At 37.4% G+C, this 14,940-nt stretch overlaps 1 protein-coding gene across 1 annotated transcript in view; it reads left to right on the forward strand.

Moving 5' to 3' along the window:
• The window catches only part of LOC121325542 (cadherin-13-like), a 356,087-nt gene that overhangs the window by 65,488 nt on the left and 275,659 nt on the right, over positions 1-14,940 (forward strand). The window lies entirely within an intron of this gene.

The following is a 14,940-nucleotide window of genomic DNA, read 5'->3' on the forward strand; positions in this document are numbered from 1 at the left end:
TCCTTGATTTAAAATGTTTCCTAATGGGAGCCTGTGAACAGGCTGGCTCATGTGGGAACCTCAGGCCAGGAAAATAGGCAGACAACAGTCGTGGGATATGAATGCGCTGTTGCACAGTTTAGTAATTAACAAAATGTTAAATAAAACAGAACCTAAACCTAGATGCATGGCAATTGTTATTTCTAATCTAAGCTTTGCTTTACCTCTCGACTTTGCAGAGACTTGATTGCTAATTAATCATTCAATTGAATCTCGGGGCACCCCGCCACAGAACTGCATACCTTGTTTTTTACTTTCCTCCTTCAGAAATTGAGTGTTAATGGTTTTATTTTTCTGGACATACCTCTTAACAGTAAAACTAAAAGAAATCTGCAGTTACTGTAATTATCACTTGCAAGGGAGGAACCGCTAAGCCAGTTTTGATGAAAATTGGTATTAATATAATTTAGCACAGTTTTAGAAGGTATCAGATTGTAAGGTTATATAGAGGTGTCTGTCTGTTCAACCGTCCATCTGCTATTTCTTGCACTTACTACTGATTTACGTCATGGTCATCATAGCTTTTATCATGGTGCTAGCTCTAATTTTGTGGCAGGGGGATGTATTACTGACATATTAGGTTATTTTAGTTTTACTGAAGACCACAGGGGTTGTCTAGATCAACACAGCAAACTGTCGTCACCAAAAAGACTGATCATAAAAAATAAAATTGTTAAATGTTAGATTTCTAAAAATGACAGTGAATGCAATGTGATCATTTTTTGTTAAGTGAAAACTACAAAGCCGTATGTAATTCAATGTGTTAACGTAACATTATTCGGCAGGTTTCATTCGACTTTATGAAGCAAAATGTGTTAATTCTATATGTTGAGCAAAACTTTTGGCCAGAGCTGAAGATGCATCTGTACACAGCCCCCGCAGTTTGGGATGCTGCAAGGTTACAGCATCTGTAGGCTATGAAGGCATCCAGGCTCTGATTCTGATTAGTAACTCACAATATCAGAAAAATAAATCTTCAGTCTTTAGGGCAATCCATGATCTAAAAACGCATGCCTGACACAACTCAATAAAGATTGAGGGTTTTTTTGTTTGTTTTTTCTGTAAACTTACCTCTAGCCTTGGTTCACGTAGCAGCCTGGGGACAGCACAAGGAATTAAACTCACAGAGACCAAGATGCTGACAGGATCCAGCCGTAAGCTGCTTAATAACAAGGATAGTTTAGCTCAAGGATTGATCCACCAGCACGCCATATACAGCATCTCTAATGACTTTTCACCCCCATGCACAATGAGTCTGATGAAGTGTTATCTTTGTCAGTGTTGACTGAGGGTTGCCTGTTTGTCTAAGTCAGTGCGTGGTAATTCATAAGAAAAAAAAAGAACTGCAGCTCCAGAATGCATTATGCACTGGACTGTCTGCCCAGAGGCTGGAGTCATTATTAAGCTTACGGTTGCAGCTTATGCAAATATGTATTGAGGCCAAATGGAATGGTTTATAAATACATCACATTCTATAAAGCAGCCTTTGACTAAAGGCTTTCCTTCCTTACCCTGGCAGTATTATAAAGTAAATGTTTTAACCTTCTCTTCTTTTTACTTGAAAGCTCTCTGTTCAAGCATTAGACCAGACAGAGGCTTGTTCCCAGTTTAATAGATATTATACCCTTGTTTTGTATCAAACACTGAGATATGGAACTTCAGTGCAATGGGCTTTAAATCAGAGGCCCTTGCTAAACTTGTTAAAGGCCCTCCCCAAATCTGACAGGGATGTAGTGGTGGCAGCTGTATAGTACATTTGTATTATGTGGATATCACACTTCTTTTTCGAGAACCAATTTGTGTGTGTGTGTGTGTGTGTGTGAATATATATATATATATATATATATATATATATATATATATATATATATATATATATATATATATATATACACACACACACACACACACATCATGTAATATATAAATATATATATATATATTATATATATATATATATATATATATGGATATATATATATATACGTTGTCTATAGAAAGATAATATCACAAAAGCTTGATTTCAAACAAAGTCTATTAAAAACAGTATAAACAGAATAAACCGCTGTGTCATGATGGCTTACATAAAATAATTAATGACAGGATGTAAAGTATTCATATAATTAAGTTTATAGACATTTTAAATTGTGGTGGTTTCTATACTGAAACACAGAGAAGACTTGAAATAATGTTACAGACACTTGCAAACCGGGAAACTTCTGCAACAGATAATAAACATGTCATCTTGAAGTTTATTTTCTAACTACAAGTTAAACTTGTTATAATTTAAACACAATTTTTAAGTGTTTAAAAGAGAAACACTATGTGCACGCAAGCTTATACATGATAAATGTATAGTTTTTCTAAATATTTAGCGTTGTTTTTAAATTAAAATCATGGCGAGTTTAACTTGTGTTTAGAAAATAAACATCAATACAAGTTTATTATCTTTTTATTTCATTTAACACTTGGTTTTTACAGTGTAGCTGTGCGATCGAATCGGAAATCAGTAACAAAATGCATCGAAGCATTTGGAAACAAAGTTTCATTTTTAAAAATTATTTTAGATGCATTTATCCAACCAGTCTGTTTAGGTTATATTACTCTAAAAACTGATCTGCCCTCTCGTGTCATGCTTACAAAATTACTCATCAGGGGGACAGTATCTAGACTGTCCAGTATCTCACAAGTTGTGTTAGCCTTTTTTGACTCATTGTGCTGCGTAGCCAATTTTTAAGGTGTCTCAAAGCAGAAAAGGATCATTCTGACCCTGCAACGGAAACCGGCAAAGAAAGACACAATTTGATCAGACTGTCAACCTCCTTTAACAACTGCTGGGTTTGTGGCTGTAGGATGGTAAAGAAATCAGCCATGTCAGCCATATTCTTCAGCTCTTTCTCCCTGATTAAATCACCCAACATTGTTAACTGAAGTTGTCTATTGATCTGTTGCTGTAATGCGGATAGTGTGTCATCCTTGGGATTCTAGACTGTGACGTTCACTGACGCAAAATCCAGCAGGACTTTCTCCCTTTGGGCTGCAATGTGCATGCCCTCTTGGTCAAAGCGACGTTGAACTACAAAGTGGTTGTACAATTTAAGGTTTTCGTTCGCAAATTGTAAACTTGGTTTGTACTTGTAATTGCTTGGTAGTACTTACATCGGTTGTGCCATCTGTAGTCAATCCAAAGAAGGGCTTTCTAGTGCCTGTGCTGTGATCTCCCTTTGAATTGAATGTGCAAACATCTCAATTATTTCATTTTGGATTGTGTCTGACATCCAGTTGTCTCGTCGGTTCATCCACCACCCTATCTTCGGTTCCTGTTCTGTTCTCTCCATCATTAACTGCCAGAGAACTCAGTCCCTGTGCTCATCGCCATGCAAAGGTATTCTATGACTGCCAAGGAATCTGATTGATCCAAATAGCATATGTAGAGCTGCTTTTGCTGTCTTCTGCTGTTGTACAACCCCTTAAGATAGAAGGGCACTAATTAGCATAAGACTCAATCCATTTTTTTTACTGCTTCTAAATGACATTTTTATCTCTCGTCAGTTTCTAAACCCATCCTTCACAAAATATCACACCCCTTCGCCAATCAACTTTTTTTGCATTGGTTTCAGGCATACAAAGCACATCAGATGATCGCATTCCTTCACACAGTGCAGCCAATACCACTTTTCAAAGCAAGCTGATTCACAGCATCTAGTGCATTTTTCATTCCTAAAGGAACGAGTAGGAAATCTGTAGTTCTTGGGTTGAAATGCCTCATGCAAAGGTTCAATGGACACAGCTGGGGCTGCCGTTGCCGCTGCAGTCACAGCAGTTACCGGTCCTGATGTTTGAGCCACAACCTCGGTTATATGTGGGGAGGGCAATTCATTTTCAGGGGTCTGTACAGTACTATTAATTTTACAAGGTGGTGCTGCCTTACATCCAAAAAAAAAAAAAAATTGAAATTCTCTTTTGAGCCATTATCTATAATAATTTATTTCTTACCGCACTCCAAGTCGGTTTTGAAATAGGCGCATGTGGCAAAGTGCCCACCCCTGTGTGTAGTTTCTGTTATGTGTTGTGTGTTAATGTTGGTGTATAGTCATTGGTACACGGGATATAAACGGGTCTGTGTAACACAAGTGTTTAAAATATATATTTGTATTTAGGCACTAGGATTGCACAGCACTTCACATGCAAGTAAAAAGTAATAATATGTGAGCACGGGGAATTGCACTTTATTAATTCACGTGCAGTTGTAACGCGACTCCAATTGAATGATTGATTAGCATTCGAGTCTCGGTACAGCTGTATAAAAGCAGCATGTTTTCACTCACTCTGGGTTGTGTGTTCGGTGAGTGGAGAACGGGATTGGAGACGGAGGTAATAACGTAAAGTAAATAAGTAATTATCTGCTCATCGTGTTTTGTATGGTCCGTTTTGTTTGTCTCTTTTGTTTTGGTGAATGTGCCGTGTCCGTGTCTGTTTTTGTTTGTTACAACCTTTTTATTTCCTGACTCTCTGTTCACTTATTAAATGCTGAGCGAGACCATTCGCTCAGCTCCACCAAACTCCACCTCTCTTGTTGTTTATTTCCTGGCTCTGGTCTGACGCCACCCACTCTGGCCGTCTTTGTGACAGCACGATAAACATGTAAGTAGTTCCGTATTACGGAAGCTTATTATGGACAGAAAGATAAAATACTTTGACACAATTATCCGCATCTAACATTATTAAGCAAAGCTGAGAACATAAATAACAGTAATAGTGGTCAGTGGAAAATCAATTTATTACTACCACATTCAAACTAATTATGCAAGCTATTAACTTTTAAATATAATGAATCAGTTTATAGATACATAAAACTAATTACAAATAAACTATTAAAAAAAAAGTTAATGAGTATAGGCTACTGTAGGCTACATTTTTTTATTAATATTATTTTTTTAAAAAGGGGCTTTGTCAATGACTACAGAGATTTACTTTTTATGCCATTGTTATCATAGCAAAATCATATCAGAAATGACTGCTAGAACATTTGTACAGAAAACCCTGATGACAGCGCTTGGTGTTCACAGCAGCTGAATAAACAATGAATGCCTGCCCTTGCATTGCATTGCAATACTGCACTAATTGGTTCCAGCACCCACAAGGCAATACTAATAGGTTGAAAATAGTTGAATGACTTTCTTGCAGGCAGTGTGAATGGCAATGTAAATGATCATTCATTTACTAAAGTTAACGGAATTCCCTGGCGATGTTAATAGGCCCTAAATAAATAGATAAATAAATAAATAAAAGTTAATGTGTACTGTTGCTGGTGCCACAGCGGCACAGCACCTCTCCCTCAGCATGTGGGGGTGCTTCCACACCCCCAGCACCCCAACTTCCCGCGTCCTTGTGTGTGTGTGTGTGTGTGTGTGTGTGTGTGTGTGTGTGTATATATTTGTTTAATTGTTAATTTAATTGTTTCTTGTTGATTATCACCCCCACCTGGTTCATACTGCAAATTTCAGGTCTAGCCCAGGCAAATCTAGTTTCAACATCGATGCTGGGCCATTCTAGTTTAGCCTATGCCAATTAGTTGGGCGAGTCTAGTTTTGCATTTCTACAGTCTCCCCCTGACAGCTTCCAAGTGGGTGCCAGGGTACCTGCCTTCCCTCCACTTCTGAGAAAAATGTAGTAACGGTGTGCTGGGTTATATATATACAAGGCTGTGTGTCTTGTCTGTCTGTGTATTACGCTCTCCACATATCTCGAGAACTGCTTGTCCAATTGTGACGACATTTGCTAAGGACCTTCTTTGGAGTAAGTTATTGAGGTTATTTTTATATGGAGGTATGTGGATAATATACAGTATGTTTGTTCAACATCAGTGTCTGTATGTGACACCTACATTTCTACATATATCTGGAACAACTCTTGCTTAATTCTCATGAAACTTGCGAAGATGGCCATCACCTATTTTATAGCCATGTCGGGGGATTAATGTCGTTGACATGCTTGTTTTAGTTTGACACCCCACCCTGTCTTTTCTTTTCTTTTCTTTTAGTCTGATGTATGACAGCTTCCTTGGCTCTTAAAATACTGAATACAATTCCCTTCAATTAACTGTAACCTTCAAATAGCATAGACATGTCTGCTTCAGTGAATAACATATAAAGGAATGCAATATTGCGTATTGCTTCATTAGGAACGGTTGCCATGTATCATGTCTCCACAACAATGGGTTATTAGAAAAATAAGGTACATTATAGTACATTAAAACCCTCATGTCTTAATTTCATTGATTTCCTTGCCTTCTGAAAGACAGTGGATTAAATGTAATTCACTGATCCTCTCTGAGACACATGTTATTGGTCTCGTACCAGTACATGGAATAACTCAGCTTGCAATTAAAAAATATAACACTAAAGCAATGCCTCTGAGAAAGTAAAAAAAGAAAGCAAATTCCTGAAAACACATTTGTAATTTGTAATTTGCCATAAACTACATAAGAATGATTTTTAAAATGCCACGTATTGTTTGCGGTTCGCTTTGGTCTGAGTAGATTTGTATGCTTTCTTTGAAGACAAAATAGTAAGAGGTATTTGGGTTTGGTCCCTTGCTTGGCTTGACTTGTAGTGCTGGTCATATAATACAGAGCACATACAGTATTGCAGTATATACCTTAACCCACATGTGAGTTGCTCAGTGGACAGTTCTCCGGTATACTGTGCATTACTCTAAGGCGTTCGATGGATGCCACCAGCTGACCTTGTGAAACACTGAAGTGTTAGAGCATGAATACCAAGTAGCAAGACCAGAACAACAATCAACCATGCAGAGTATTAACAAGCTTGCAGAGTACTATGGAAAAGGCTTAAAATGCGATTTTAGATTCAACACTAAATTAGATTAAAAAACTAAATACAGAAACAGTATTCCAGAGTCTGAGAGCACACACAGTAATGAGTCTTCCAGTGCTGGTTTCACAGGTAGACTTCTTATATAGGCACAGTCTGGTTACTAGAGTTCATGACAGTACAGTTTTGTTGGAGGCTCTGTTGTAGAATGTGGTTCATGTGTAAACAAAAAGGTACCAGATCTTATAATGAAGGAAGGCCAGGGTTTAGAATTTTTGTATGGTGATCAAGTTGCTATAGTAAACAGAAAGTAGGAAATCCACAGGATGGACTTCATTACAGGGCAATGATTGGAAAATGTTTATGGTGAGTCCCTCTGGTTTTATTGTTAAATAAACCATTGCAGCTCTAGTGTGTCAAATTTCGGTTCATTTGTGTTGACACATCATGTATTTATTAACAGGCATGGGTATTTCTCGTCTGTGACAGTTTCCACCCCAGATCACACCACTCTCACAACTGTAATTGTATAACATTAATCACTTTTTCATTTTGCATTAATGCATGGTGGCTTTTTTGGGATATTTTTAATTGACTATAAATCAAGCACATACTTGTCAAATCAAGGCAATTATGAGAAAAGCATTTGGTGACAGCAGATGCATATTTCCCTAGGAAAACATATTGGTGGAAATTGATATGTTGACTGACCTTCTGCTAACCTACCCCCACAATTTTGAAGTTAATTAAATATTTACTTATAGGTCTTCTGGAATACAATGATAACAGTATTCTAAAGGGTGTAGAGTGGCAGTTTCATGGAGAATACATTGTAACAAATGGTTTGTTCATATAAGGAAGGGGTCTCCAACCCTGTTCATGGCAGGCCGGTGTCCCTCCTGGTTTTTGTTCTCACTGTACACTAAATTAATTAATGGCCCAATTAAGCTTCTACTAAGCACTTAATTGGTTTAATTAAGTAATTTAGGGTACAGTTTGAACAAAAACCAGGAGGGACACTGGCCCTCCAGGACCAGATTTAGAGACCCCTGATATAAGGCATGGATGCCTGTTCTGCAGAATGGCCCATGGGGTTAACACTAATATCATACCTGTCTCCCCTTGGGTCTGAAACTGATTGCAGGAAGTAGACGCAACTTTTTATTATACAATACTTATCGAGGATGTTGTAGAACAAACTAAATTTAATTGATTTTATTTTTTATATCAGGGGCATGATCTCCATCCTTTTGCAGGGTTTTTATTATCGGTCATAATTTCTAAAACGGCATGATGCTCATTATGGTGATCAAGCGTGATTAAATAACATGGTCTGCTCTTTCTGTGAGGATCTAGATAAGTGGGTCACTGCAGTTAACAGTATCAACTTTTTATGATAACATGATGCTTTGGCAATCTACCAATCTCTAAAATGTTCAATTGTGATAAATTTATAATTGACAAAAAATAATGTTCTAAACATTTAAATTCACAATGAGAAAATAACACTAATTTAACTTTAACTTGTTTAACATACCTTTTGTGAAGGGAAACTGTTTGAAAAAAAAAATTCTTCCTTGCAGTATCTAAATGGATTTAAAGTCTTTGGTCCAATCCTGTAAATCGTCATGATACAACAGAGAAGTCAACATCTTAGTAAAATTGGCAGCAGCTTAATTGTAGGAGAAAGTGCGTTAAAGATGGGAATAAATACCCTGTATAAATAAGTAGCCTTCTGTGAATGAATTAGGCAGTCGGTTCACTTGCCAATTCCCATGTAAAGTGGGAATTTGATTAGAGCCATGGGGTCAAAATCTTTGCATTTTTTAACACGCAAAAATAAATCTTTATCATCTGCAGACAGAACCTAATTCTCTCTCGACAGACTTCATCTGCTACATTATATTACTCTCAGACACTCTGTATTGGTAAATGAATAGTCCCAAAGGCAAGAGTGTTTCCTAGAGCCACTGACCTTAATATTTTGATCCTCTACCTGGTTTGAGAGATGCTCACATTTGTAAATTTGTGATTGCAGTTTTGGAAGATCCATGCAGTGCACCTATGATAAATTAAATTTCTCAACCCGTGCATCAACACAAGAATATGAAAGTTCAATACGGTAGTAAACAGAGCTACTTGTCATGCAGCAGTGTAGATTCAATCTAAAGGAGTTTTAACAAATATGCCATGCACTTCTTATAAGGACTCGGGGCATAATGGTAACCAGAATTGAGATAATAATATCAATTGCATGCTACCCTGCAGTACTTTCATCAGTCTTGTGCCAACTGGCAGGTATTAACATTATGCCATCATTGCTTTTCATTTTAACATGCTATCCCATACAAAGATGACTGTCCCTGCACGATAATATGCTCAAGAAGAAAAATAAGTTAATACTCTCAGAAGCAACTCTGATCTTCATGACCAGAATTATAGCTTTGAAGAGTGCAAAATCAGTTATTTATATTTGTACACTAATTGCTATGAAACAATACCATTAAAATCACTTGTTTAACATGTTTGCATGTTTCATATAGGATACACAAGTGACAGTGAATCATAAGTAAGAATTATGGGATTGTAACCAGGAGGTCCCCGATTCAAATCCCAGCTCTGTTCACTTAACCTCCTTGTCTTTTGGCTGAGACTCTGCACACCTTAGTTCACACACCCTAGTCTGTAAGTCACCTTGAACAAAGACATCTGCAAAATAAACAAATAATACTGGAATTGTTTTGTTAGCTCTGTATATTTTAACTCTGAACAGTGTTGTATTCATGGTCAGGATCTATGGGGTTGTTATGTAGGCCAAGATCCTCAAGGCCTAACAGGAAGCCGAAGCTGAGCCATTTAGGTTTAGGCCAGTGTCACAGCCAGGACTCTCTAGGCTGGCGTGGGAGTCAACCAGAGAGCATCTAAACTGAGTGAATGTCAAGAACTTCTATTAGACAAACTTGCAGTTCTGGGGTAAGTTGTGTTAAATGTGGCCAGTTTTCATCAAATTAATTAAATTGAAACACCCTACACATGCAGTTTGAGGACTGAGAACACCCCAGGGGCCAATGCCAGATAAATCTTGCCAAGAGGCCAAGAAGTACTCTTGGGGGTCCAAATCTGGCACTTTTCTTTACAGAAACACTACCACAGCATACCTTAATATAGAGTTACAGGATGTCAATTGTCTGTGTATGGCGGAATATCATCACAAGTAGAAGTAAATGGACAAGGTTGAAAACCGAGCTCCGTTTAGTACAATAAGTGTCAGTATAAGTCAGTTTATTATCAATACAAAAGTTGAAAATCCAGCTATATTTTTTTTCTAATTACCAAACTTTAGTCAGTTGTCAAATCCATTGAAAAGAGCAAAAATGTTGTTGTAGAGAATACCATTAAGTGGCTGTGGTATGTGAAAGATTGTGATGTCACCGTTTTGAACAGACTTTGCAGTTGAATGGATGATTTTTTTAAAGCAAGTGATGTCAGCTGAAAGTGGCATTGATGCCATGAATAGAGTTTCTCCATGATACGTTGTGGAATACAGAAGGCAAAACATGTGCAGTTATTGGCTGAAAGCTACACTTAAAGTTGACAACTAATCACCATGGTATGCATATAGTTTATTATTAGCAGTGTTGAGTGAAGTTAACCTTCCTATGTTACTAGGGTGGCCTGCAGTGTTGAGTGAAGTTATCTTTCCTATTCTACTAGAGTAGCCTGCAGTATTGAGTGGATTTATCTTTCCTATACTGCTATAGCAGGCTGCAATGTTGATTGGCATTATCTTTCCTATACTACTAGAGCAGCCTGCAGTTTTGAGTGGAGTTATCTTTCCTATACTATGAGAGTGGTCTGCAGTTTTGAGCGGTCCCAAAATAGTAAATGATGTGTTATTGTTGTATCCTTTGTAAGCTGACTTTCATGTCTTAATTGACAGACTCGTTCGTTATATAAAAAATGAAGATGGAACGCTGTTTGCCGCTGTCAATCCCATATATGTTCTAGCGTTATGTATGTACTTAAACACAACTTGTGAGCCAATAATCATCTTATTTCACTTGCTAAACAGGAGAGATTGTCTCCTGGGAGCCACAGTGAGAGAAAGCGGTAGGCTGACCCCTTACCCTGGGTATGTGCGCAGTTATTGATTTTTCTTGTCATCATTTTTCTTGATCAAATATACCGTATAATGAGGAGGAAGTGCGGGTCTTCCACACATTTACTTGTATTTGCACTGTACAGATTAGCAGCAAAGTGGGGCTTGAGGTGAGATTATTTTATAAAAGTGTATGAAATATATCATTTACACTCTGTTGAGAAAATAGGGATATATTCCCAAAGCTGTTTGCTCCAAGTTTGTGCGATTTTTGTTTTTCAAAAAGTAATACATCCAATAAAGATTACCAAACCAGAAATAAACATATCAGATATTTAATATAGGGATTTTAAAAGTACTACACAATTTTCTGGTTTGTTTTAGAATAATATAAACAGTGTTTTTCCTTCAGAAAAAAAAATTATTTAAGACCTTTTAATAACTTTGAAAATCTAACCCATAGGATTTAGAAGACAATGGTGTTATTCCGTCAAATTATCTAGATGCACTTTGCATATTTATTTATTTTTTATTTACTGGCTTATAGAATGATATAGAAAAGATTACGGCAAGATAATGGTAATCCATACAGAGAAAACAAAAATAATTTGTTTGAAAAATTTGATCTTGGTTTGGATCAAATTGATAGAGCCATCAATTACCTTAATGAATTCATATGTTTAATTAAACTGCAAATTACAGTGCATTCATTGCAGTTCAAAACCAAACCAGGTAACTACAGACCAATAAACCTGACTTCTATTATATGCAAATTTATGGAAACTATAATAAGATCTAAAATGGAAAATTACCTACTGTATATGGTAACAGTATCCTGGGAGATAGTCAGCATGGTTTTAGAAAAGGGAAATTGTGTCTAACTAACCTGTTTGATTTTTTTTGAGGTTGGATAATTGTAAAGGATATGATTGGTTTATTTAGATTTTCAGAAAGCTTTTGATAAAGTCCTGCATGAAAGATTAATTCTCAGAGTGCAGTATGGATTCAAGGAAATGTATGTACATGGATTAGGGAGTGGTTAACAAGTAGAAAACAGAAAGTACTGATTAGAGGAGAAACGAGGCGAGGTAACCAGTGGAGTACCACAGCGATCAATATTATTTAGGTTCTCTCACAAAAGGTTCTCCTAATCTATGTTAATAACTGAAATTGTGGTAGAATAAACAAACTTGTTAAATTTGCAGATAAGAGGAGTGGGTAACAGCAAAGGTCATTAAAAATGGCACATGATAAATTACATTTAATATAGAAAAATAGAAAAGTGTAAGGTACTGCACACAGGCTATAAAAATGTGCATTATAACTATCATGTGGTAGATCTTGAAATTGAAGAAGGAATCTATGAAAAAGATCTAGGAGTTTTATGTCTTCATCTAGACAATGTGGGGAAGCTATAAAAAAAGGCCAAAAAGATGCTAGGATATACAGTTAAAAGTCTTGAATTTAAATCATGGGGAATAATGTTAAAAATGTATAATGCATTAGTAAGAATATTGTGAATATTGCATTCAGTTCTTGTCACCTCGATACAAAAAGGATATTGCTGCTCTACAAAGAGTGCAAAAAAGAGCAACCATAATTATCCCGGGTTTAAAAGGCATGCCCTATGCAGACAGGCTAAAATAATTGAATCTATTCATTCTTGAACAAAGAAGGCTACGCAGTGATCTGATTCAAGCATTCAAAATTCTAAAAGATGTTGACAATGTCAACATAAGGGACATTTTCGACCTGAAAAAAGAAACAAGGACCAGGGGTCACAAATGGAGATTAGATAAAGGGGCATTCAGAGCAAAACATAGGAGGCACTTTTTTTACACAGAGAATTGTGGGGGTCTGGAACTGACTCCCCAGTAATGTTGTTGAAGCTGACACCCTGGGATCCTTCAAGAGGCTGCTTGATGAGATTCTGGGATCAATAAGCTACTAACAGCCAAACGAGCAAATTAGCCCACCTTAGTAAAATGTGAATATAACAGGGGACTCATTACCTGTGGCTGAAGGAATGACTGACTAGATGGCGTGGATGCGTGATCGCTGCTTGATTGACAGGAGACTGAGACTGGAAGATTGGGATTGACATGCCCTCTAGGTGCACAGGTTTATTTAAATAGAGTACAGACATACAGGAACCCCACTTGATTTTAACAGCAGAGGTAGCTCACATGGGACCAGTGTACAAAAGGCAAAATAAACACTGTACAAAAACTGCACACAAAAGGTTCCGTGAAGACGGTTTGCGTTACTCCACTAACAAATTGAGGTCCCGCTTACAGGCCTGTCTGCTATACTGGGTGGGATCTACTATCCCGAAATAACTCTCTGTCCCTCGGGCAGTTCAACCAACCTCAGAATATACACATGGTCATTGGTTCATTGTAGCTTCCTTCTCTTGGGACAAAACCCTAATCGCTTCGTTTCCTGAACACAGTCGTTCAGCAGCACAGAATGACCAGTGCTTTGGCAGCAGTAGCGCTCTGACCCCGATGGCTTTACAGCAGCAGTGATCTGTATAATCAGGACCCTTTCATTCCTTGCTCTCTGCTGCAACACACCCACCTGCTGATTATGAGCATGCAGCTGGTAAACACACAAGCTGCTCATTCCCTTCAACCAAACACAGCAGCAGGCTACTACACACAGAGCGTATCCTAAGAGCGAACAGAGCGAACTAATCCTGTTCTTATTTATATAATCGTTACACTCTTATTTACAATAAACAATCACAGAAGCCCCCTCCTTATGTGCATGGCTCCCGCCATGCTACAGTGGGTTTGCACTTTCAGTACCTGTTGAACAAAACAGAAAAAGGATCAAGTCTTTCAAATGTTAAGCAATATTAAAACACCCTGTTTCTGATGCCACTTGCCAGTTTTGTTGACCTCTGTGGTCACCATTTCTTTGTTCAAGCTTCTCCTGTGTGATTATCTGAAGGGTGCATTTCCACATGCTGACCAAGTAGACTATAATTTAAATTTGAATGTAAATGTCCAGATAGTAATGTAAAGCAACACCCAATTGCCTATCCGTTAAATATATTGAGAAATGCTTATAGACAAAATGTTTGTCATGGAATTTTATGTCAGTTATATTAATTTATTTTAGTAATGTCTACAGCTATGGCCAAAAGGTTTGCATCACCCTGTAGAATTAACAGATTACATTGGTGTATCAGCTGTTCTTAGAGATGAGACAGTATTGAGGTGACAGTGGTTGCTTTACAAAGTCATGTGACAACTTAAACAGAAAATAATCTAAACACTAAAACAGCAACAATTGAAACCAAATTGAAAAAAATGGTCGTTTTGAAATCCATCATGAAATACTGTACGACTATTGTGGCAAATTGTTGAACAATGAATTCCTGATCACAAGCCTCTGCCTACCTATTTGCTTGAAATTAAAAAAAAAAAAAACTGGATGGAAATTCCGTGAGGCATCTTCCAGCACCTTGTGAAGTCTATGCCACATTGTGTCAAAGGCATGATCAGGGCAAACAGTGGCTCGATATTAGGTCCATGTCCAAATAAAGTGGACAGGCTGTGAATATTGATATCTGGGACTTACAGGCAAGCTTCTTAAATATAAACACAATCTTTTAAAACAATATTTGCCAATACATATTGTATTAAATCAATAAGAAGTAATCAAATGCTAAGCTTACCAGAACCAAGCAGAGTTGTTAAACATCCACAAAATGCAGTTGTGCTTTCCTTCGCCAGTGAAATATTTATACAAGAAATGAATTATACAATATGAATAGCTGATTGAAAAAGTGAATATGCTGTGCCGACGTGTTAGGTCTTTGATCTGCTTCCGGGGTCCCTGGGCTCCCGCTGTAGTACTGGAGGCAGGGATGTTACGACATCTGTGGAGCTGCACACTTCAGAGGAGAGGCTCCCCACAGAGACCCGGACACCCCTTTCATTGTGAGACTAGAACAAC

The sequence above is a fragment of the Polyodon spathula genome, chromosome 13, assembly GCF_017654505.1.
Source record: "Polyodon spathula isolate WHYD16114869_AA chromosome 13, ASM1765450v1, whole genome shotgun sequence".
Lineage (NCBI taxonomy): Eukaryota > Metazoa > Chordata > Actinopteri > Acipenseriformes > Polyodontidae > Polyodon > Polyodon spathula.